We start from the raw sequence: 26,204 nt of genomic DNA, 5'->3' as shown, positions 1-26,204 counted from the left end.
CCTCACCAAGTGTTTGAACTTCCTACCTCTCCCAGAAATCCCTCCTTGCTCTCAAGAGCCACTCCACGAATCAGAATGTCTGAGAGCTTCACCACCCTCGTCAATAAGAAAGATTCACTCGCCCAACAAATGGTAGGAATTACTAAAATCTAAAAAATGGCCAACCATTCGAATAATAATAAACTTATGGATTAGATATATTGCTTAAAGAAAATTACACCCCGCTTTTGTGGAGACAAAACATGATATTGTACGTACATATAAAATCATGGGCATAATTAATTAACCATGACCTATCAGATATGCACTTACAACAAATAATAAAGAATACCCATTAAAACATACGAAATATAAATTTGGCCACCTCAACTGATGTGTTCTTTCAAGTTCAGTCTATTTACTGTACCAAATTTGCTGGATTATTTGCCGCATTTTAAGTTACAAAGATCTTGATACTTGTCGACATAACTTCTACTCATCATTCAGAAACAGATGATAAATGAGATGAACGTAATATGGTCGCATAGCCCTAGGCCTGAGAATTCCCATACTGCATTCATTTGCTGTATATCCTTAGAAAATACTATGACCTGACACATATACATAACAAAAAGACACAAAACGCAGTAATTCATAAAATAAAATACGTCTCAATGTGTATCAGGGATGCTAGCAATAGTCCTGAGCTAACATTCAGTACTTCCTTTACAAATATCGCAAGATATGTTCAGTATTTATTAATTAGCAGTGACAACGCTAAGTATAATTGTTTAGCCGGTCCTTTGTCGACTCCTGCAGTTCATCCAGAAAGTTCTTACAGCTAGACTGCACTCCCATGATAGATTTTAAAGCTGCTCGCTAGCTGATTTCTCTAGAATATGCGTCATTATCATGGTAGGTAACCCTAAACACTTTCCCATGAAGGAACTGACTGTCTTGTCTCACAACGGAATAATTGTATTAAGAATTACAGTGATTAATTTTGAAATAATAAACAGTTTACTTATTTTTTACCATCTGTCTCGTGTTGTGCGGCCTGTATAGATGTAGAAAATCAAGCATACTATATTATTTGAATTCAACCTGAAGGTAATTTTTCTCAAAGCAAGAGAAAAACAGATATTATAGGTTTTTTTAGTTAATTACTTTGTTATTGGGCCAGTCTATGGAAGAAAAGAATGCTTTAGTGCTTAGATCGTAAAGGAGAAAGGCAATCACACTGAGAAAACAGGTCTTCTTTGGAACATCGCAGACTCTTCTTCCTCATTTCAAATGGTAAAATTGAGTATAGAAATGCTGTGTGTTTTCTTCAGTGACATTTATTTTACGATATGTCTCAGCACCATATCCAGAAGTATTTTGTGCTAATTCTGATGTTACTGAATAAAAATATTTCAATGACTCATACATTTTAATAGCACTGTCAACGGAATGCACTACTGACGCCCGATTAAAGAAGTAACTTCAGTTTTCATTCGAAATTCGATGGATTTTATAGTCATGCTGCATAAGATTCAAAAAGGATCTTCCTTATTATTTTGGGTGATCTTTTGTCGGCCTGATTTGTATGCCTCCTGCTCTACGAACTGGAACATCACTGTCTGAAAACGTGGTAAGTTAGAACGTGTGACATGCTCGATAAGAGAGCCTGTCTGGTATGCGAGCTGGCTCGTTCCATTGAAATGGCTCCCTTAATTTCCGCAAGTTAACAGTCTCCTGTCGGAGCTTGAGAGCTGTGTATAAAGAATAACGTCCACTCTTTGTACTTGGAGTCCTGTTTGTGTAGCTGTTCCAGCCATCCGCTGTGACCGAGCGGTTTTTAGGGGATTCAGTGCGGAACCGCGTTGCTACTACGGTAGCAGGTTCGAATCCTGCCTTGGGCATGGATGTGTTTGATGTCCTTAGGTTAGTTGGGTTTAAGTAGTTCTAAGTCTAGGGAACTGATGACCTTAAGTTCCATAGTGCTTGGAGCCATTTGAATTTTGTAGCTGTTCCAGGAATCTAGACTTGGGAAATCGTGTAACCCAGTGCCAAAACACGCCCTACAGTTTCCAAAAATTGTAAGGCGCTCATTAAGTTAATACCCCCATTCAACAAACGGACCACGACCAACTTAGTTTTATTTCCTCACAATAGACAATGGAAGTGAAGTTTATAAGCTGACCCACGCTTTTGGCATGAAATTTGGTAATCGGCAAACATTGTACTCAGGTGCTTTAATACACTATAAATTACTATTAATATTTCGAGAAGAGATGGTCCAAGAAGGGGCCCAAAATATATTACTTACCCCCACGTACATTTCATGAAATGACCACGACGGAAAACTCGGTTAAATGCTGGTGTTCATATGGAGGCTTACTGACGGCCGATCTTGTATGACGTACTGGAAAAGAAGGAAATGATAATCGTATCAGAAATACCCTTCGTCACACACCATAAAACGGCCTGCGGCGTATATAATTCGATGCTGCACTTCGTTTTCTTGAGCACAGCGTCTCAAGACAACCCAGGTACCGAGTAATAAAAGATGGGATCCAGAGAATATGTGATCATGCATAGACTCACGAATTTCTGGAAAACATCCGCAAGCAAGTGCACGACAGTGCCCATGTAAAGCTGTGTGTAGTCCTCTAAAGTGGAGATGTTGAATTCTCGCCAGACATTCACGGCATGCTCATATTCTGCATCCGTTATAGCATCGACTGTAACGTTGCTGGAGAATGCAGTTATGTCAGGTAGTCTGGTTTCGTCAATTTTGGCTATACTATACAGATACTCCACTTACATTATGGAAGAAAATGGGTATGCGCCTTGGTAGCTGATACTTCAGATTACATGAATTGTGAGCTGCGCCACGAATCTTCCTCGTAAGACGACAGTAATCCTTGCGAGAAGTTTCCACTTTCCAGTCTAAGGGCAGCCCACAAGTATGGCAGTCAACCGCGTTATTGTACAAATCTTCATTCTCTTTGATTTGGTAATGGGAACGTTGTCGCTGTAAGGCTTATCAACGTCCCATGAAAGTATTTCGAGCTCAAAGAGAAGCAAAATCTCAGGACTATCCTTGACATAAAATTGAAGCGGTTATGACTTGAATCATAGGATCAAACAATTCGGTACGCTGCCGCATATGATACGTGTTTTTCTGTGAAGGTAGTATGTGAGGCTGTGGGGTCACCTTCACAGCGGATCACAGGAGGAAGGAAACATTCAAAGCCGGCGTACACCGGAAAAGGGTATCACTTCTGATAGTGAGCAATTTTATACTTTATGAATTTGTTTTTCTCAGTATTCGTAATAACACGTACCGGGTCCTTGAAAGCGCAATCTTCTGGATGCGCTCTTAATAACTTGTCTGAGGAACAATAATTCAGACATCTGAAGCAAATATGCTTTTTACATATGTTCACTCACCTGGTAGGAAAGGAGTCAGGATATGTCTTTGGTCCAAACGTAATGATAATTGTCGTTCTCCTTATTTTTCTCATCGGAGAATAGGGGCATGTTTATATGCAAGTTACGCTCACCGGTAAATTTTGAGAAAAGGAGGGGCCGACGACTATAAGTTTGTTCTACTCATCTGACTTGCGTTTCTTCAGACCTCAAACATGGAACGATATTGCGGTATTCTGAGCATCAAATTTAGGTATGTCTTGGACCTTGACGGGGAACTCGAAGCCACCATAGTTATAACACTTAAAACGTCAATAGCACAGCGGCTTTTTCTCGTGATTTCTCTCGCAAGCTAGGATTGACCATGAAAAACAAGCCGTTGCTTTTTATTTTCAACATTAACGTTTGCTTGCTTGGCTGCTATATCTTTAGGGAGCTCGATATAGCTAGACCCTCCGTTTACCTGACCTTAGGTATGTGTATAGTTGTCCAGTTGTAGTGTTTGGCTGAGTGCTGTAGTTGTCCCTCTCACTTTCATCTCGGAAAACCATTCTATTATAGGACTCAAGGTGTATTTACGAAACCACTTGGTGATTTATGTGCTCCGTGTTATCATTCCATTATCCCCCCAAAGATAATAAAGACTTTTCTCTTCAATACCAGAGGCATGTTTGGGAGGGGGTGGGAGGGGGGGGGGGGAGCGCGGAGGTGACAGCTCGATACACAGCACTGCACCGCATTTAATGGCGGGATACCGCAAATCATTAATTTCCTTGAGAAGCTCCATTTCCACGACAGGAATGCACACTCTTAGAAACCCTTCAGGGTGTCGATACCCTCCTGCCGGCTTCTTGATTCTAGTGAACGAGATTCGCTTCACAGTCACTGAGCATTCTAACTGCGGTATTGCGTCACTGATCTGATGTCCTTCAGAGACAGAAGAGGAAACTGCCACTAGCCACAGGATTATCGCTATTACTAATAAAGTAACTAGACAATGACTGCGTCCACTCCGTTGGTGAAAGTGGTGTGGTGAGGTGTCGAGAGATATGCATCTAGGTGGACGTACCTTGCTAGATACCCGAGGATGAGATGGTGGTGGAGGAGGATATGCTGCACTGTCGGGCCAGCGCAAGCAGCCTGGCTGTGGCTGCTGCTGCTGCAGCCCTGACCCGCCTGCCGGAAGGAGGCGGAGACGGCGGTTAGGGTTGGGATTGCTTGTGCGGCGGCGGCTTCTCACGTGGCGGCTAGTGCCGCCGCCCTTGCCAGGGAGGCACGCCTCACCTGTCCTCACTTTGGAGAAGCATGTTTCACCGCCCCTGTTACCCATACCATGGCGTATTGCGGGAATTATCCAGCAGACGCGGCCACTGTAGAAGAGAGAAAGTAACTAACATAAATCAGTAAAGCATTCCAGACATCATCAGCTGCTGCTGGTGGAAGCAATCAAAGAACATAGATTACTATTATTTGTAAATAAAATGAGTTCATGTATATAAATTAACTACTTCGCTCTGGCTCCTTGGCATCTGACTCACGTCATTTAACATCTCCTCACGCCGAAGAAGGTCTCTCTTCATCTCCCCTCACCCACTGTGACATTTCTTCCTCGTCTGAACTGGGGAAGAGCCATCTGTCTATCTCACTGATACCACCTAAAACCATACCATAAAAAAAACCTGTAAGAAAATAAATTTTTGAATATTTAATTACAGGAGACCTGTGATGGCTCCTGCTTATCCTTAACACTTAACCGTCCCTGTTCCTCTTCTTCTGCTAGGAACAACAACAAATAAAATGCACCATATTAAATATATGATGAAATTTTTGTCAAACAGCAACATGTTACATACAGGAAAACAATTACTGAACTATATGAAATAAAATCATCATAACTCATGAACGGTTCGCGTCAGGACGTTCAAACTGCACGATTGGCCATGGAGCATCATGGGAATTAGTATGCGCACGTGTGGTTTGGTTATGTGACGAAGCCCACTTTCATTTGAATGGGTTCGTCAATAAGCAAAACTGGCGCAGTTGGGGGCCTGAGAATCCGCATTTCGTGGTCGAGAAGTCTCTTCGCCCTCAACAGGTGACTGTGTGGTGCACAATGTCTAATCATGGACTATTCGGTACGACAGTCCTTGATGGCACGGTGACTACCAAACGGTACGTGAAGGTTTTGGAAGATGATATCATCCCTATTATCCAAAGCGACCCTGATTTCAAAAATATATCGTTCATGCAAGACGGAGCCCGACCCCATCGAAGCAGGAAAGTGTTTGATGTCTTGGAGGAGCACTTTTGGGATCGCATTCTGGCCCTGGTGTACCCAGAAGCCACTGGCATGGGCCTCAATTGGCAGCCATATTCTGCGGAAATGGACACATGCGACTCCTTTTTGTGGGGGTGCATTAAAGACAAGGAGTACAGCAATAACCCCAAAACCATTGCTGATCTGGTAACAGCTATTCAGAATGTCTTCGACATTATCGATGTTCCGATACTTCATCGGGTCATGCAGAATTTCACTATTCGTATGAACCACATCATCGCCAATGATGGCAGGCATATCGAACATGTCATAACCCAACTCCGAATCTCCGTAGTTACGTTTACATGTTGAATGAAGTGTGGGCACGTCGTTGTTTGTAATCTATTTACTTTTTTTCATATAGTTAAATAATTTTCACCCTGTATACACAGTACTACGAAGGAGACAAATATATATACTTCCGATATCTTTCACGGGTTTGCAGCCGGATCATGTCGTCGTCCAGACACAATATTTCGGCGGACCAGCTGGCCGCCATCTTCAGGTGAGTTAATGCTCGTGCACTGCCTCGCCGAAACTGAATTCCAGCCACAACGACGGAAAGCTTTATACACCATGGACAGAGCACCGCACGTGCGCGAGATCATGGAGGTAAGAATAAGGGGAGGTGGCGCTACGTATCCCAGCCGTACTACGTTTTGAAGCCATGGGGGCGTGGCTTGCTGCCATGACACTCTGACCAAAACATTGCCAGTGTGCTATAGCGCTGCGTGTATTACAGTCGCTAATTGCACCATATACGCATGTAACGTCATCAGATTGGTTGTTTCAAAGTTTTTGTTTAAAATAAAATCTCGTAAAGGCGAAATTCCGCGTCTCTTCTGATTAAAAATAGTTTTTAACACGTTCGCTGCGGCTGACGCTTATAAGCGTTTCCGCGATCAACACGCCAGAGCGGCTGACGCTCATAAGCGTTTCCGCGATCAACACGCCAGAGCGGCTGACGCTCATAAGCGTTGCCGCGATCAGCAAGCCAGTGCGGGTAACACTTATAAGCGGTGCGCTCGCTAGCTGAGTTCTCACTAGGGGAGGTCGCCAACTGGGACACGCCGATTTCGTCCGAATTGTTTCTAGAAAGAGGTGGGACTCCACATAACGTGCCCGAAATATTTCGCCTGAGTTGGCCATAGGAAAGGAGAACATGCTCTCGAAAGTTGTTCCGATAGCACTATAGGAGGCTATACCCTATTTAGCGCTCTATTCGTCGTTATTGGCGTAGAGTAATGGTCAAGCGCATTGCTCACGAAACAGGCGACTTGGGATCAATCCCAGGTCCGTCCTGATTTTTTTTTCTCATTTTTATTTTACTTCGTATCTTCAGAGTGTTCGGTTATTTACGGTAGATGTATATTTCTATCGTCAAGTCAAAAATCTAATTAAAAGATTACAAAATGCCCCTGAATAACTCCAACAACAGCGAGAGGTATCATCAAGAGAAGATGCAATTAAAATACATTCGACCGTGCTGCATCAATTCAGTGCTCTTGTGGACACCCCTATGATCTAGTACGCTTGGTTTGCATCCAAACTATTAGAGGAAACACCTTAGTTTTAAAACTTGAATTAAGTGTGCTTTCCAATGAAGCATGTTGCAGAGAAATGTAACTGCTCAAACAATGCCTTCATAAAATGTGCCTAGAGTGAAACATACATGTTTCACATGTTTCTATGATATGTCACCATAAAAATGGCAAAACTTCTACTGTCGTAATGAATAAAAAGTAGCGCACGTAATCACAAGAATCTTTAAAATCTTTATTTTCATTAAAACTTTCGCCTAGTTATATAAATATACTACTTGAATGTATTTAAATTCTACGGTAAATAGTTGAAAAATCTGACGAAACCAAGGAAAATAAGAATGAAAACAATTGAAAAAAATTAGGAAGCACCTGGGATTGATTCCAGGTCGACTGTTTCGTGAGCAATGCGCTTGACCATTACGCTACGCCGTCAACATGTTCGCTGCGGCTGACGCATATAAGTGGCGCGTTCACTAGCAGAGTTCTCAGTTTAGTTTGTTCGGCTGTGCACTCGTGTTAGTTCAAGTAACCAACGACATATCACGTAACGTGTTCCTGTCTGCAGTTGTGTGTTTTCGTTTTTTGTCGTCTGTGTTGTGCATTGTTTGCAATGGCGGCGAATGAACCGACACCGGGAACGCGAAAAAGTGTAGGAAGAGTGACCAATATACTGCCCATGAGTTACTACGTGTGTTAGAAGATAGTGATGTAGAGTTCAGAGAGGACGAACCAGATGAGGGTGACTGGCATTTGGAGACTGCAGAAACAGACCACAGTGATGACAGTGTGGAAGCAGAACTGTCCAGTATGTTTCGTGACAGTTCGGAATCGGACGATACGGGCGACGATGATGAGGAAATCGCCGACGATAAAGAACCAGCGCTCGCAGAGGTAAGCAAACCAGGTGTTACGTGGCATGAAGAACCACATGGGATGCAGTATCACCCGTTTACGAAAGCAGAATGTTTGCTGATGAAGCCTGCTGGCAATACGCCAATGGATTTCTTTAGGCTACTGGTTACAGATGACATACTGCAGCTCATAGTTGACGAAACAAATGATAACGCACGGAATATATTTGCGAGCGCAAATACACAAGAGGGCTCTAGAATTAGTAATTGGAAACCCGTAAGTATAGAAGAAATACTTGTCTTCCTGGGGATTTCATTACATATGGGTAATGTCAAATGTGCCCGACTACAAGACTACTGGAAGAGGGATCCGCTGTTCGAAAATAAAGGAATAACGATGAGTATGAGCAGAGACAGATATTTGCTTATCTTACGCGCATTGCATTTTGCAAAAAATCCAGAGTCAGGCGAACCGAAACCAAATGATCGACTGTATAAGATACGCCCTATATTGAATTATTTCAACAACAAAATGTGTAATGTGTATTATCCAGGTAGGGATCTCTCTTTAGATGAATCAATGATTCTTTGGAGGGGACGATTGTCATTTAGACAATACATAAAAAACAAAAGAAATATGTATGGCATCAAATTGTACATGCTAAATAACCCAGACGGCTTCATCAATAAATGCGCTGTGTACACGGGGATGCGTGGTGATATGGGGGGAAAAGGGCATGCTGAAAAGATAGTATTGCATTTGTTAGAAGAGAAGGTGAATGTTGGCCATCACATTTACATGGACAATTTTTACAACAGCTTTGCCTTAGCTAAAACCCTGTTGAATGCAAAAACACATTGCACCGGGACACTAAGGGTAAATAGGAAAAATACCCCTAAAGACGTGGTATGCGCCAAGCTGGGGAAAGGGGACACCATAGCACGATATTCGGACGGGGTAATGATCGGCAAATGGAAGGATAGACGAGAGGTCTCCTATATTTCCACAGAATACCCCAATACAATGGAACGTGTGCAGAATGCACGCCAGCAAATAGTCGCGAAACCACTGCCAATTATCAGATATAATAGTTGTATGTCTGGGACCGATAGGCAGGACCAGATGTTGTCTTATTATTTATGTGAACGAAAGACAATCCGCTGGCCAAAGAAACTATTCTTCCATGTAGTTGACATGCTAATGTTCAATGCACATTACCTATATAATAAATACTCAGGGCATAATATGACTTTGTATGATTATAGAATACAAATAATAAAGGGACTACTTCCACCAATGGACGTTACAAAAGGTGTGCGTAACAAATGTAAAGACACACATGTTGTGCAAAAGCGGGACGCAACGGAAGGGACGAAGCAAGTTATGCGGAAGCGATGTAAAACGTGCGCGGCACGGGGCAAGCGTACGGATACACCATACGTGTGTATAACGTGTCCAAACCAACCTGGATTCTGTTTGAACTGCTGCACAATTACACATCCATAATGTAATGGGACGTCGTATCTACAGAGGAAGATCTGTTTGTGTTTGATTTGTAAAGTGTTTGTTTTATTTGATAGCCATGTAAATATAGTTACATTGGTTGCTCAGAATATGATGTTTCTGTACAGTACCGTATGTGGACTTATTTGTGGTTTGCTATAAAAACATCACCTCTACACCTTGACAACTTATTTGTTACTAGCTGCAGTGCCCGGCGTTGCCCGGGTGTGTATTCATTCCTGTCTTATTTTAGTCCATCTGCTTCTTCTCTCTCTGTCCATCGCCTCCTGTTCTATCGCTATCTATTTTCCATTCATCTCAGTTCCGTTTTCACACAGGTCAATCTTCATGACATAATATTTCCTGTACTATGTGTCCCACAAGAATATAATTTTCCATGTTCCCCGGGAAGAATATTAGGAAACTGCAAAATGAGGTGCGAATGGAGTTGGTATTACAGACGTAATACATTACAACCACATGCATAGTGGGACGGATTTTCGTGCGTTTCATAGTTTTGACGTCATATCTCCTGTACTACGTGTCATACTATGATATAATTTCAAAGCTACATTTAGTGGTATATATGCATATCCTCTGCAAAATTCTTCGCGAATAGCTTTAGTAGTAATGACATAATAAATAGAAATCACAAACCTGATGTTGCGGTTATTCAAGAACAGAATTGTTTATGACGTCATATCTCCTGAACTATATATCGTAAGTAGTTTTTGCTACCATAGCAAATGATTCATTACCTTAGAGAAGATTTGTACCAAATTTGATTGAAATCGGTGTACTAGTTTAGGAGCAGATGTGGAATATCGTCACATGATGCGGCCGTTTTTGACGAATTACATTGTTCATGACGTCATATCTCCTGACGTATGTGTCGTATGTGGTTCTTACCCCTACAGTGATAGTTTTCCGATAATAGGAATATGTGTACCACGTTTCGTTGAAATCGGTCCAGTAGGAGGAGATGTGGAACATACATACATACACACACAGTCATTTTTATAATATGTATATATTTGTGATTGGGTTTCCATAGCACCACATTGCAGACGAGTCCTGCTTCTTTTTCTTCGTTTTATAAATCTTTTGGTGTTTTCCGACTAATTCTTTTTCAATGGAGTGGATTTGTCACTTGTGTGAATTGCATTTTCTGTCCAGTTAGCAATACAATAAATAAATAAGGGGCTTTGTTAGAATTGTTTGCAATAAATGCATGTAACGCTTATAAGCGACAGACAGCAGGCAGCATTTATCACATGATCGGCATGCAGCTAAAGTGTACTTGTATTTCTATATCTAGCACCTCTTCCGCAGACGTTATATTCGTTGCCAATATTACGTTCGTGCACAACATGAATTTGTCGCAAAACTAGACATTAGTCTTGCGATCAAAATTTAGGCGTGTTCATAATTTGTATTCAGCCAGGTATGGATTACGAAATATAAATTCCAGCAGTATCTTATTATAACTTGAAACTGCTGACTTCCCTTGCAGAACAAAGTTTTATTCACCCATAAGAATTATGAAAAGATACAGTGGCGAGCTAAGTCGGTAACTATGTAAAGTTATTTCCTCGAAATAAAAATCATAGAAGGCCGTGCGGCTGCAAAGAGAAGTGATTGCAGCGCTCCTGGCAGCTAGCCCCGAACTGTTTTGACTGAGTGGAACGCTGCGCCTCTGGTAGCCAGCGTACGAACTCCAAACGAATCAGCTGGCGGCATCTAGTTTATTCGCCACAAACTTACAGGTTTCGCAGGGCTATGATTTCAGCTCTCAGCGCACGTGCGCTTACAAGCGTCCGCCTCGCGCGTTAGCGGCTCGCACTGGCGACCGCAGCGAACGTGTTAATGTAATATTACGAATAGCTAGTCTTCAATGCAAACGATACAATTTTGTTAATTCAGTAATAAACGTGTATCACAAACTAAATAATAGAAACTGAAAACTAAGTTAGCTATACCCTCCCTCCAAAGCCCCATAAATACATCTTGTTTGTAATACGTACTGGGACATTTCAGTTACGTTACACTAATGGGAAACACTGTTCATTACCACCAATATTTACTGAAATACGGTACATAGAATGGCAAATCTACACAGTGTCCTGTTTAGGCCTGTACTTTACGCCAGTTAATGTAGTGTTAGCTTTTAATTTGGTACATGATGAAGACAAAGTGAGTTACTCAACACTTCGATTATCGACGATACGTACGTATTATACTGAAACGTGAACTTGAAAACTAAGAATTTAATTCTTTGAATTAACATACCTTTTGCAAATGTTTTGGGTGTGTAGGGAAAACTGATGGTACAGCATTTTCTCGGAGCCTTACTGTTGAAAGGGAAGTTCGGTCTATGTCCTCTTCTCAGAAATGCCGAGAACATATAGTGCTCCATTTAGACGCACGCCAATTCTTCCTCCTCACGGCATTCTCCCACAGAGCTTTCCGACTTTCATTTTTAGGAAATTAAAATCATACAGGAGAAAAACACGCTATAGTAAAAGTACCGATGTAGCACACGTTCATTCACAATGAAGTTGTAAAATCACACTTAACGAGACAACTTACACATGAAATGATATTCCCTTCGCTTTCGCATCACTATCAGAACGATTCGTACATCCGAACACCACACAAGTCAGCATATTAGCGCAAAATCCTTCCAAAAGCGAGCGACAAGCCTATGCACACAAGCTTACAGCAGCAATGTTTTGGTCTGACTGAGATGGCTACCCTCGGCTTCACATAGCTTCACAGCTGTGACGTCACGGCGTCTCCCTCTATTCTTACCTCCATGCGCGAGATGATGGGCAGCGCCTCCTTGCGGCAAGTAGACACGCAGCGCTCCGCTGGGAGAAGACGGCAGAAACGATAAATCGTAACAGCACTAGTTGGAAGAATCCAATGATCGAAAAGAAGACCGTTGTTGTTTAACATCGGTCAAAATCGGATTCCATATCTTACGTAGAGGAAAACCTTTATCCCTGTTAATAATATCACTTGATAATCTAATTTCAGTGGATTCTTTAAGAACACATTCCCAATAGCGAGAAGCAGGAGAGATCGATTGTGTCTTGTCATACATCATCCTGTGTCCTTCGTTAAGGCAGTGTTCCGCCACTGCCGACTTCTCAGGCTGGAAAAACAGAGTGTGCCGATGATGTTCCACACACCGGTCCTGATTAGTTCGAATAGTTTGACCAATATACTTCTTTCCAAACGGAATTTTATAAACCCTGGGCTCCCTCAAGTCCAAATTATCTTTAACTGAGCCAAGTAGGGCTCTAGTCTTGGTCACCGGCAAAATAAAAAATAAAAACTTTTAATATCATATTTTCTTAAAATTCTTGCTATTTTGGATGATATACTTCCCGCAAAGGGAAAATAAGCAACAGCTTCAAAAGTATCCTCTATTGGCTCGCGTGTCGGACTAAACTGAAGAGCACGACATATTTGTTGTTCCGTATATCCATTCTGTTTAAAAACAGTCTTCAAATGATCAAGTCCTTCTTTCAAATGTTCCTCGTCAGAAATGGCATAAGTTCTTTTCACCAGAGTCCGCAAAACTCCACTACGTTTGTGTGGTGGATGACAGCTGGTCGCATGAAGATAGCGGTCAGTATGAGTAGGTTTACGATACTCACTGTGTCCAAAAGTCCCATCGTCCTTTCTTTGAACTAAAACACCAAGAAACTGAAGTTTATCATCACTATCAATTTCCATAGTAAATTGAATACTCGGATGTAGACAATTAAAATGATCTAAAAAGCGATTCAAAGCATCAATTCCATGTGGCCAAACCATAAAAATGTCATCAACGTATCTTAAAAAACATTTTGGTTTAAGAAACGAAGTTTTGAGTGCCATGTCCTCAAAGTCTTCCATAAACAGGTCGGCGACGTGAGAGAATAACCGTGGCATTATCTTTACCAGCCGGAAGAATTATTAGATCCCGAGAGTGGACTCTCCATAGCCACTCCGTCAGTTTGCTCAAAATATACATCATTAAAAAGAAAATACGTTGAGGTCAACACATGACGACATAACTTGGTGGTTTCTTCGTCTAATTTCTCACCGATTAGTAACAGGGACTCTTCAAGAGGAACCCGAGTAAGGGGAGAAATAACATCAAAGCTGACGAGTAAGTCAGAAGGACCACAGTACAAAGATTTTAATCGTCGAATAAAGTCGGACGAATTTGATATGTGATATTCACATTTTCCCACCTATGGCCTGAGGCATGAAGCTAAATATTTGGCCAAATTATAGGTAGGGACGCCCAAGTTTCTGACAATGGGACGCAGAGGAATACCACTCTTATGAATATTGGGTAAACCATACAATCTCGGAGGAACAGCCGCACCAGGATGAAGTTTCTTGGTGACATCACGAGGTAAGGTGCTCTTCTTTAAAAGTAAGAGAGTCTTACATTTTAAACAATCCGTGGGATCATTTTTGATTTTTCGATAGGCCGATTCCTCTAACAAAAAATCCATTTTGGCGATATAATCCTCACGTGAGAGAATAACCGTGGCATTACCTTTACCAGCCGGAAGAATTATTAGATCCCGATTTTCTCTCGGAGACCGAATAGCAGCCGTTTCACAAAATGGAATATTATTCCGTGGAGCGGGAACTCGACGAAGTTTATAGGCAACCTCCTGCCTGATCTCTTCTGCCCTGTTCTCAGGAAGGCGGGTCACAGCTTGTTCTACAGCACAAATAAAATCAATAATATGAGTCCTCTTAGGAGTAGGTGCAAAATTCAAACCTTTTTCCAAAACAGATAATAACGCATCATCAAATTCCTGATTCGTAAGACTAATAACCACCCGTTGTCGGGTGTCTTCACCAGACATAATAGGAGAAACACAGAGACGTTGGAACTTAGATGACTGTTTACTAGTAGCAATTTTCTGCACGGAGTCCGGAAAAGCCCATGAAGCGCTATCCACCCATTCCCACGATGTGGCAGCCTTGAAGAAATTTCCAAACGCAAATAATATAAATCTTTGGATACAAAATCCAATTGTCGCCGCGTAAAACGAATACATTCCCGTACCAATGCAAGATTGGCCCGCTTCTTGATTTTGTTGGCCGCTTTTGTGTCGATATAATGATTAATTTTGGCAAATTTAAGGTTAATACCCTCACCCCGACATCTCAATAAAGACACAAGTGCACTCAGTAACTTCCCTTTCGTCTTGCGAAAGTTATCCAACCTTCTAACAAGACTCACCATCCCCTCCCCATAGAGGATTTGGATGTGATTTCATAGACTTTCCCGTCGTAATAACTGTTGATTCTCTTCACGGGTTTTCAGCCGGATCACGTCGTCGTCCAGACACAATATTTCGGCGGACCAGTTGGCCGCCATCTTCAAGTGAGTTAATGCTCGTGCACTGCCTCGCCGGAACTGAATTCCAGCCACAACGACCGAAACCTTTATACACCACTGACAGAGCACCGCGCGTGCGCGAGATGATGGGCAGCGCCTCCTGGCTGCAAGTAGACACGCAGCGCTCCGGTGGGAGTAGACGGTAGAAACGATAAATCGCAACAATACTAGTAGGAAGAATCCAATGATCGAAAATAAGACCGTTCTTGTTTAATGCCGGACAAAATCGGATTATATATCTTACTTAGAGGAAAACCTTTATCCCTGTTAATAATATTACCTGATAATCTAATTGCATTGGATTCTTTAAGAACACATTTATCGATTTTGATTTTCGAAATCATGTACAACAGCAATGACTCACTGACTTACCACTAAATAACAGCAACATATTACGTATATTAAGATGAAAAAATATAAATACTACTTACGGTGCTGTTGCTGTTGCTCCCGCTGCAACCACTCTGCATCCAGCTCATCCACAATTTGGTAGACATATGCTGAAACAATTAGACGAAGCGAATTTAATACCGCTACTAGGAAATTCCTATTGGAAGAAAAAGTTACAGTTGCCCATTTTAATATTAACTTACCAGGTAATTCCCATTCCTGCGACTGCCTTTGACGTTTACCGCCACTGGCATTGGCGCTGCTGCTGCCTGATGCCGCTGCAGGACGCTTCATATCGGTACAGAGAAGACGACGCCGAAGCAAACGGAATAGTAACGCACCAGGGATAAATCAAATCGAGCTGATTCCGCCCCGGACGATAGCAGTTTGAGGATGGGAGGGGAAGTCAGCGTCAGCCAATATGAATGCAGTATTCGGAGGAGGAATGGAAACCTCCGTCTGCATGTTTGGAAACGTTGTTTCACGCACAAGCAGGAAGGTGAGAGAGAGCATAAGTGGTTTCCTGGGTATCAAATATCAAATAGTTGTAGCCACCTGATGCTTTGTTCGGGGATTAGCGCGACTTCCGGCCTGCGCGCCGCGCGAGCCGGCCCTATGTGAGGGCCTCTCACTCAGGAATACGCGAGGCGGCCGGCACGTCTGCCCTATGGTCGATGCGAAGATGCCATCGGAAAATTTTTAACGGTGTAATTACGTGTGGCGAATGATGTTGATGTCGATTTTGTATCGGTATTCCTTGCGCGATAAAAAAAAGCTATCTATTTAATTATTTCTTTTTGATGTATTTTAGAAGACCTTCAGCTTCCAAAACAGCAGACAGTGATAAACTTTTTCCGCCAAATAAAAGAGAGATCCAACCCCTGCGAATTGAATTTTATAAATAAACAATATGATAATGAAGGACTGCTGAACAACCCGGTATATACCTACAACAATGAAAATAAGGCAGAAAACGATCAGAACGTACGACCATTAGTCGAAGATCCAACTCCGATGGAGGTGACGGAGGCAATAAAAAGACTAAAGAACGGGATGGCCCCTGGCATAGCTGGCATAGACATGATATCAGCAGAGCTCATCGAAGAAGGGGCAGAGAAGATACATGAATGGTTAGGCGAACTGATAAAAGAGGACTGGAGAAAAGAAGTTGTTGTGGTTGGCAGGAGAGCCAACACCGTGTTACTAGAGGAAGCCGAAAGGCACGCGTTTTAGCTCACGCAGGCTGGCGTGAGGTCTGGAACAGGACAAGGAAATTAGAATTTAGAAAAAACGGACGTAGCTGGTGGAATACTTAACTTTAATCCATTAATGGTGAACGTCGCTCTTGACGGTACATTATGCACAGTATCAATAGCAACTGGAAATGGCGCCTTGCTAGGTCGTAGCAAATGACGTAGCTGGAGGCTATGCTAACTATCGTCTCGGCAAATGAGAGCGTATTTTGTCAGTGAACCATAGCTAGCAAAGTCGGTTGTACAACTGGGGCGAGTGCTAGGAAGTCTCTCTAGACCTGCCGTGTGGCGGCGCTCGGTCTCCAATCACTGATAGTGGCGACACGCGGGCCCGACGTATACTAACGGACCGCGGCCGATTTAAAGGCTACCACCTAGCAAGTGTGGTGTCTGGCGGTGACACCACAGAAGTAATGCAAAAGGAATGGGAAACTGCTGCTGTATGTCCTATATACAAGAAAGGAGACAAAATGCTGACACAGAACAACACAGGGATATCTCTCCTATGCACCTGCTATAAAGTAATATCAAGAATTACACTGCACAGGCTCAACCCATACGTGGAGGAAACATTAGACACAGCACAAGCAGGGTTCATAAAAGGTAAATCAACAATCGACCAAATATTCACACTAAGACAAATATTAGATAAGAACTGGGAGCACAATCAAGATACCATTTGCCTGTTTACAGATATCAACAAAGCATATGACAGCATAGTAAGAGAGGAAATGTGGAGGATAATGGCAGAGTATGGGATGCCTGACAAGCTGATAAAGCTAACTAAAATGTGTGTGATGGATCCAAAGTGTAGGGTGAAAGCACAGGGGAAGTTCCCAGAAGCATTTGAAGTAAAAAAAGGAGTGAGACAGAGAGATATTATATCACCAACCCTGGTCAATTTGGCCTTCAACAATACCCTAAATAGAATAACATGTGAAAGTGCAGGAGTCACCACAGGAAAAATAGATAAACGTCCTAACTTTTGCGAATGATATTGTGCTGACAGGAAAGAACATGGAAAACCTGGAGAAAATGGGGACTGTGCTAATGGAAGAAGCTAAGAAAGTAGGTCGAAGTATAAATGAAAGTAAAACGAAGTTCATGGTAGTAGGAAGAAGAGCTCATTTAGGACGAAACCCTCTAAAAATCGGAAATCTAAAAATACAGAAGACAGACACATTCATGTACCTCGATGTCAGCATCAACCAACAATCCTTATAGGAAAAGAGATAGTAACAAGAATTCAAGCTGGGGGAAAATGTCTAGGAGCTATGCACAACATCATAAGATCGAAGTTACTATCTAGGCAGGCAAAACTAAGAATATATCAGACCATCATCAAGCCAACAGTGTGCTATGCAAGTGAGACATGGACCCTGACAAAGAAAACAGAGAAAAAACTCATCACTTTTGAAAATAATCTACTGAGAAAAATATATGGACCAGTGAAAGAAAATGAACAATGGAGAATAAGGAAAAACAGAGCACTGAGACAATTATACACAAAGCCTGACATCATAGCGAGTGAGAAAATTATAAGAGACTAAGATGGTACGGACATGTGAGGAGAAAAGGGGAGAACATGGTAATAAAGGCTGTAATGGATGTAAAAGCTGAAGGAAAGAGACCACTGGGACGGCCGTGAATGAGATGGAAGGGTAATACAATGGGAGACATGCAGATACTGCTTCTGGAAGATGAAGATGCAGATGGCAGGAAAGTGAGGAAGAATGAACTGAGTGAGGCCCATGACTGGCTGGAGTTTGTGTGGCCATTATAAGGAAGAAGGATATGCTTTACTAAGCAATTGTCACTGATTAAATTTCATATCATGAGATCCTTCCTCACTAGCACATATTAAGTCTTTCTCCCGCCAATTTCCAGATGGGAAAGGGGAGAGGCTGAGCTTTTCCCGCCAATATCCAACTGGTAGTGCCCAAAATAAAGAAAATAAACTACACTATGTCCTTCCTCTCCAGACTGAGTCTTTTTGCTTCTGTTTTTTCTGGGAGGGGAGGGGGATGTGGGGGAGGGGAGGGCTGTGGATTTCCCAGAGAGGGATGGGGTAATTAACTGATCAATTTAATTAATTAGTTTATTAATTTTATATCAAAGGTGTGCTTGTATCAGCAAGGGGATTTCCCAGAGGGATGGGGGAGGTGGAGGAGGAGGAGAAGGGTGGGGATTTCTCAGAAGGATGGATTACCCCAGAGGGTTTTAAATCAATTAGCAGAACAATATGTTAAGGGAAGGGGAAAGGGGAGGGGGAGGGTTTCATGAAAAACCACTTAGCAGGACAATAGGTTAAGGTCATAAATCACTCAGCTGTCACAATTTAATTACTTTGCGTATCAATTTGATACCGAAATTGTGGTCATGCCACACTTACGTTACTACTTTTGTATTCTGTTTAGTGATCTGCATCCAAACATTTGCAGAAACTCTTCAGCATCACTGGCTGTCACTCTTAAAAAATTTACGAACCATTCGTTATCTTCCAGTTTTAGTATATCCAAGACATCATTGCATGGCTCATTGGTAGCACTGAATAGCTTCCGTGTCCACCATTTTTCTCCTTTCGTTTGTCTAGGTTTTTAATCAGAAGTAAACCCCATCTGAGAGACTTGCGTAGGCTAGTTCCAGAGACATTTCGTGCAGTGCTCCCATTTGAAATGTCAGTTGCTCTTTCTTGGAGGAATGTCCTGAACAGATGTGAGGCATTAAATCAGACCAGCCCCACAATAAAGACCCACAACATTGTTCTGTTGTGGACTAGGTTTAAAGAACATGGTATTACCAGCCTTGAAGCTGTGATTTATAGCTACAGACTGGATGGTGTGTTTGACTCTATGATAAACTAAGTGTATCAAATGCAGGATTTAGAATATGCTTCATTGTCATCTGTGCCAATCGCTTGCATGATGTGTAAACTATGAGAGAGCTTAAAGAACAGTTGCTGTGTTGTGTGTAACATTGTTCTGTAAATTGTCCACTGGGGACATGCCGAATCTAGTGCGGTGGCCAACTACGCTAGGTTACTCGATTGATGATCCCAGGCCGAAAAAACCAAATTGAGATGGTCCCATAGATTCTCGATTGGGTTGAAATTCGGGGAGTTTGATGGCCATTGAAGTACTGTCAACTCATCCTGGTGCTCTTAGAACCACACACACACACTGCGAACTGTGTGACACGTTGCGTTGTCTTACTGGTAAAACCCATAATGCCGAGGAAAAACGCACTGCATGCATAGGTGGACATGGTCCCCAAGGATAGATGTATACTTGCATTGATCCGTTGTGCCTTCCAGAATGACGAAATCACCAAGGGAGTGCCACAAAAACAGTCCTCCAGGCCATAAAGCTCTCTCCTTCAGCCAGGAACCAGCTAACGTTGTTGCAGGATATATGCTTTCTGTCTGATGGAACATGAAACGTAATTCATCTGAGAAGGCCATCTGTCGCCACTCAGTAGACTTGCAGCTGCGACAATGACTTGTAACCACTGAACAGTCTTTGAGGAGACACTGTTAGTAGCCCCTTGGTTCACATGCGCTGTCAGTTGGCTCTGAGCACTATGCGACTTAACATCTGAGGTCATCAGTCGCCTAGAACTTAGAACTAATTAAATCTAACTAACCTAAGGACATCACACACATCCATGCCCGAGGCAGGATTCGAACCTGCGACCGTAGCGGTCTCGCGGTTCCAGACTGTAGCGCCTAGAGCCGCATGGCCACTTCGGCCGGCCGCTGTCAGTTGCTCAACAGTTTAACGCCTGTTTGCCCGAACACATCTTCACAGTGGTCATTCTCCCCATGTCATCTACGAAGTGTAGTGTACCCTAGTTGCCTTGGCGCCAGTTTCGGATCGCACCTTTTGCTATGCATGGTACACTTCAATCATGGCAGCATGGAAACAGCTCACAAATTTAGCCGTTTCAGAAATGCTTCCAACCTTGGCCCGAAAGCCAGTGATTAAGCCCTTTTATAGGTCAAGCAAATCGCTCTGCTTCGGTATTACGACAATGGCTGCACTGTTTTCCACATCCCCCTACTTGCTTAATCTTACCTCCAATGCTAGTGCTGCCACGTGCCGTCTGTGAGTGGTTATTGTACATTGTCAAATATAGGTTGTGGTCACATTAATGTGACTGGACCATATATTAAAGTTAGAGAAACATATTCTTCTCAATCTAGGACATTGTTCTCCACAATTCCGTCAAATATAGCTATTGCTTAATTACGACTGGTTTCCACAAATAATGTTAGTGCACAGGTCGTAAGCAAAAGTACCAACATATTAAACAGACTTAAACCTTCTCTACGAAGGAAGTTACGCCTTTAAATGCAGTTAATGTGTTATGTGAACAGAAAAGAAAACTGGAAATAGAAGAGATTAAAGTCAAGAAATGAAACTCGAGTATTACGCGAAAACAATCGCCATGAAATAAGGATATAAACTGCTACTGGGAGCAGAACAAGCCATTGCAGATGTGCAAGTAAGGCTTACAAATTACTTTAACAACAACGTGGAAAAATATGGATATGACTCAGGGAATATAAGACATCGGCATATACTGTAAAAAGCAACGGAAAGTGCCCATATGATGGTGTATTCGTAGAAAATGATGCATTATGGGCATTTGCTATGCTAAAGGACACAAGGAATATCTTATTATAACCCTCTATTCACCTTTGGACTAGCTTAAAGAGGATCCTTACATTGTACCTAAATATGGTGAACTGTACATTGTGTATCTAGCAAATGAAAAGCTGTTTGCAGAGTTTAAAACTGACTGAATAAATAAATTTAACAGATATTCCTATACAAAAGTTATAGTCTTGAAGATCTACATGGAAGTTGCACAAGAATATGGAAGAGCTGAGTTGGTAACGTACAGTCATGGAGAAGTGGAATGTCTTAACAAAAGTGTAACGCAGGAAATAAAAGGCAAAATTAAAGTTCGCGATTGCTCTCTGCTAGATGAATTTTTTTTCTAAGTACATTCGTCAATGTATAAGTCAGGGCAACATTAATAATGTGAAAACTGTAAGGGAGTCTGACATACGGGTGTACGCAGCCGCAATTGTCGTTGTTACTATGTTAGTCTTTCACAGGCAATGAATTCTAATTGTTCCATTACAAGGGTCAGTGTCTACCTCCTGCGTGTAGGCAGTTTGTTAATGTAATCGTGTATTTCCGCGGTGGTCCACACACCGAGTCGTATTCCCTCGAGTCGCTTTATGCTGATGCTAGGTTATTTCAGTGTAGCTAATGTGGGAAGAGGTCTGCAGGGTACTACATTGCATAAGGAGAGTAAGACTTGACTACAGGAAGCAGATTCAAGAAGATGTATAGAGTAGATTGCCGTGAAAAGCTGAATCAAAACAGTCTTCAGACTGGCAAACATGAAGATAAACGAAACAACACCTAACTACTAAGACAATCAAGAATGCCCGGGAGATAGTCACTAAACAACGCTGAACACAGAAGTGCGGATCAAGTTGCACTCCGAAATGAAGTAAGGATCTGTTAAACGAAGAATCAAAGCGGCAATGTGGACTACATCATTTCTCCGTCGCATCTGGCATACTTGCAAGCAGCTTTCAACGTAAGTAGTCAAGATGCTGAGCATCAGCAGGGGAAGCTCTGGAAATTTGCATGTGGGTGACGTCATGAATATGGAACAGATATTACACAGTGAAAAGTTCGGCAGAATAATTACTTGCTATAGATTACGTTCATTTTTCAGTATATGTAGTTGGTGTTCTTGTGCGTCCAAAATATGACAATTTATAATTGTCCACAGTTGAGAATTGAGAAATGTAGTCACAAATAAGACAGACACCGAGACGTTCGTTAGAATTTGTATGAGGAGTCGCTTAAGACCTACTTAAAAATACCATCCTAACCAGAACATTAAACCGCTTTCTGCTCAAAGCGCAGTTGTGACTGCGGCCACATTACTTATAAGAAGGAGGATTGGAGTTTAACATACTGTTGGCGTCAAGATCATTAGAGACACAGCGCTAACTCTCATGGGCGAGAATTTATATCGGTAATGACTTTGTTGATGGAATGACACCTGTGTTCACTGTAAATCCTGTGGAAACGTTTGGTGTCTTCACTGATCAACCACAACATTATGACCACCTTTGGCATGGATGACAGCGGCGACGCGTCGTGGCATGGAAGCAACGAGGCCTTGGTAGACCTCCGGAGGCAGTCGGCACCACATCTGCACACATAAATCACCTAATTCGCGTGAATTCCGGAGAGGGGGCGATGAGCTCTGACGCCACCTTCAATCACATAGCAGATGTGTTCGATCGGGCTCAGATCTGGTGAGCCGGGGGGCCAGCACATCAATTGGAACTCTCCACAGTGCTTCTCTAACCATTCCATCACACTCCTGGATTTGTGACATGGCGCATTAACCTGTTGAAAGATGCCACAGCCGTCGGGAAACATGATCGCCTTGAAGGTTCAAAATGGCTCTGAGCACTATGGGACTCAACTGCTGTGGTCATAAGTACCCTAGAACTTAGAACTACTTAAACCTAACTAACCTAAGGACATCACACACATCCATGCCCGAGGCAGGATTCGAACCTGCGACCGTAGCGGTCGTGCGGTTCCAGACTGTAGCGCCTTTAACCGCTCGGCCACTCCGGCCGGCCGCCATGAAGGGATATACGTGGCCTGCAACCAGTGTACAATACTCCTTGGTCATCATATTGCTTTGCACGAGCTCCACTGGACCCATGGATGCCCACGTGAATGTTCCCCAAAGAATAGTGGAGCTGACGCCAGATTGTCTCCGTCCCGCACTACAGGTGTCAAGGAGCTGTTCCCCTGGAAGACGTCGGATTCGCGCCCTCCCATTGGCATGACGAAGAAGTATCGGAATTCGTCAGATCATGCAACGCTCTGCCACTGCGCCAACGTCCAGTAACGATGGTCACGTGCCCATTTCAGTCGTAGTTACCGATGTCGTCGTGTTGGCATTGACACATGCATGAGTCGTCGGCTGCGGAAGCCCATCGTTAGGAGTGTTCGGTGCACTGTGTGTTCAGACACACTTCTACTCTGCCTAGCATTAAAGTGTGATGTTTGTTCCACCACAGTTCGCCACCTATCCTGTTTTACCAATATGGCCAGCCTACAAAGTCCAACATCTGTAATGACAGGTTGCCGCCAAACCCCACGAAGTCTGGACGTAGTTCCATATTTGTTTCTTCACGTGTTGAAGACACTCACCGCAGCTGTCTTCAAACACCCGACAAGTCGTGCAGTTTCCAAAATGCTCATGCCGAGCCCTCAGGCCATTACAATCTGACCTCGGTCAAACTCAGATAGATCGCGCGTCTTCCCCATTCTACACGCGGACAGCACGCTCGCTGATACTACATGCACCCTGCATGTGCCTGACTAGCAGTCGTCCCTCGCCAGCTTTGGATGGGTTTGAATCGATAGTAGGTCGGTAGTCATAATGTTCTAGCTGATCAGCGTATTCGACGCTTATAGGTGCGTCTCCTGTAGACCGGTGCAGTGCTGTCAGGCTGCTTCTTTTATTTTCAAACACGGGTCTAAGGACGGCAGGATGGCGTTAAATCACCATCACATCTATGATGTGAGTCCTCGCGTGCGTTCAGTGCTGTTACCAAACGACTTCTTAGCTACCATTCGAATTGACTAATCTGTCAGATAACCAATAATAAAACAAAACAACAAACCCTGGATTGCTAGTATTTGAGTATATCTAATTTTTGTTCCTAGCTTTCCGCTGTTTTCCTGTCATGAAGAACATATTTTCAGATTTAAATTCATATAAATTGTTTGGGACTTTTCTAAAACTGAATCAATCTCTTAAAGGTTGTGGCCATAGCTTCTATTCTTCTTGTGAGCCTGTAACTGCGAACGGTAGACGAAATTCATTAGTTCATCCGTTCCTGAGCAGAATGCTCTCATACCCTAAAACCTTAGACTGATACATGGGAAGGCTAAATAAAAAACTGCAATTGCCTAACTGGATTCTGACTGTGGCTTTTTCTACTTCGAGGCACGTCGTTTTACTGTTACACCAGCACAGTCCATCTCTGCATATTGCCGGCACTTTCTAATACACCTTAAGAATTCTTCTTCAGGATCTTCAATATGGCATCTTGCAGACTGATGGAATCATGAAAGCTCTGATGTTGCAGCTATTAGTAGCTAGGACATTAGATAGCTAATTACCAAACTTCATGAGGAGAGGGCCTGTCGACACCTGCACGGCTGCCCAGTGTGGTGAGTTGTCCAGACCTTCCTCAGCAGCCATCTCGTCCGGACAGTGGTGCGGCAGCCATCACCTGATGTCACCCGGTCCTGCGGCAGGGCGGAGCTCCCATGGGCTGCCCAACTTGCCTCCCCGCGCGTGTGTCACTGACTCAGCGCGGTGCTCAGCGTCTGAGTTACTGCAGCCTGAAAATACTTAAATAAATAAAACAGCGCACCTCAACCCAAATCCTTCACCCATATGACTGACGGCCGGAGCAGTAGCGTCAAATTGTTTGAATAAAATTGTTGAACGCATCCCACATATACAATGCTGAGTTGTATCGACGAACTGGTGGTAGCAATTGTTTAAACATTAAACATACTAGGGGTGTACTTTTTCTTCAACCTCCGATCGGTAGCGAAATGCAAAACACAGTGAAAATAAAAATGTATTATTTGTAACAGTTATCTACACTTACAGTTACTTCTCTACACAGTCACGCTCCGACTTACGAAATTTCCCGCAGCGCGGTACTTACTTTCCAACACCCTCATTACAGAAGGCAGGCACCTGTGATTTCCGCCAACTCCCTTCGGTGGTCTGCAGTTCGTTGACTGTGCACCAAAATGCTGTCCTCATAGCCAGCCGTTTATGTGAGTGAAGAGATCAAAATCAGAGGGAACCAAGTCTGGGCGGTAGGGTGGGTGATCAAACACTTCCCGCCGAAAACGCTGCAGGGGCGTCTTCGTTGCATCTGCAACGTACGGTCGAGAACTATCATGAAGAAGGAAACACATGCCAGTTGCTTTATGTGTGCTGCATGAAATCAGACGAAACCCCTCAACAGCCACTTCACACTTGGCGGGAGACATCAATGTTCTAGGAATCTTTACGTGTTGTCTCTGCACTCAGAAATTAAAAGGCGACATGATGCGATAGACGGGCATACTAGAGAAATTGTGTAGTGCAGAGTTCCACTGTGATTTAACTTTGCAACGAATCGGAAGTTGAGAAAAAAATAGCACTCGTATAAGGCCGATGGTTTAAACATTAAGTATGAGAAATTTCAACTGAGGGCATGTGTGCTTGGGGAAACGTAGCGGGGGTCTATTTTGGACTTTTCTCCATTTTAAAATTAGGGTATGTGGGCTAGTTTTGTCACCTTTGATTTTCTGAATTTCCTGCCATTTTCGACAAGTGGCCTAGTGCCGCCATCTTGGACTGTGATATCAGAAATTGATGGAAAGGGGAGGGGGGGGGGGGGG

Source organism: Schistocerca americana, chromosome X (assembly GCF_021461395.2).
Source record: "Schistocerca americana isolate TAMUIC-IGC-003095 chromosome X, iqSchAmer2.1, whole genome shotgun sequence".
Taxonomy (NCBI): Eukaryota; Metazoa; Arthropoda; class Insecta; order Orthoptera; family Acrididae; genus Schistocerca; species Schistocerca americana.
Note: the sequence above shows the minus strand (reverse complement) of the source record.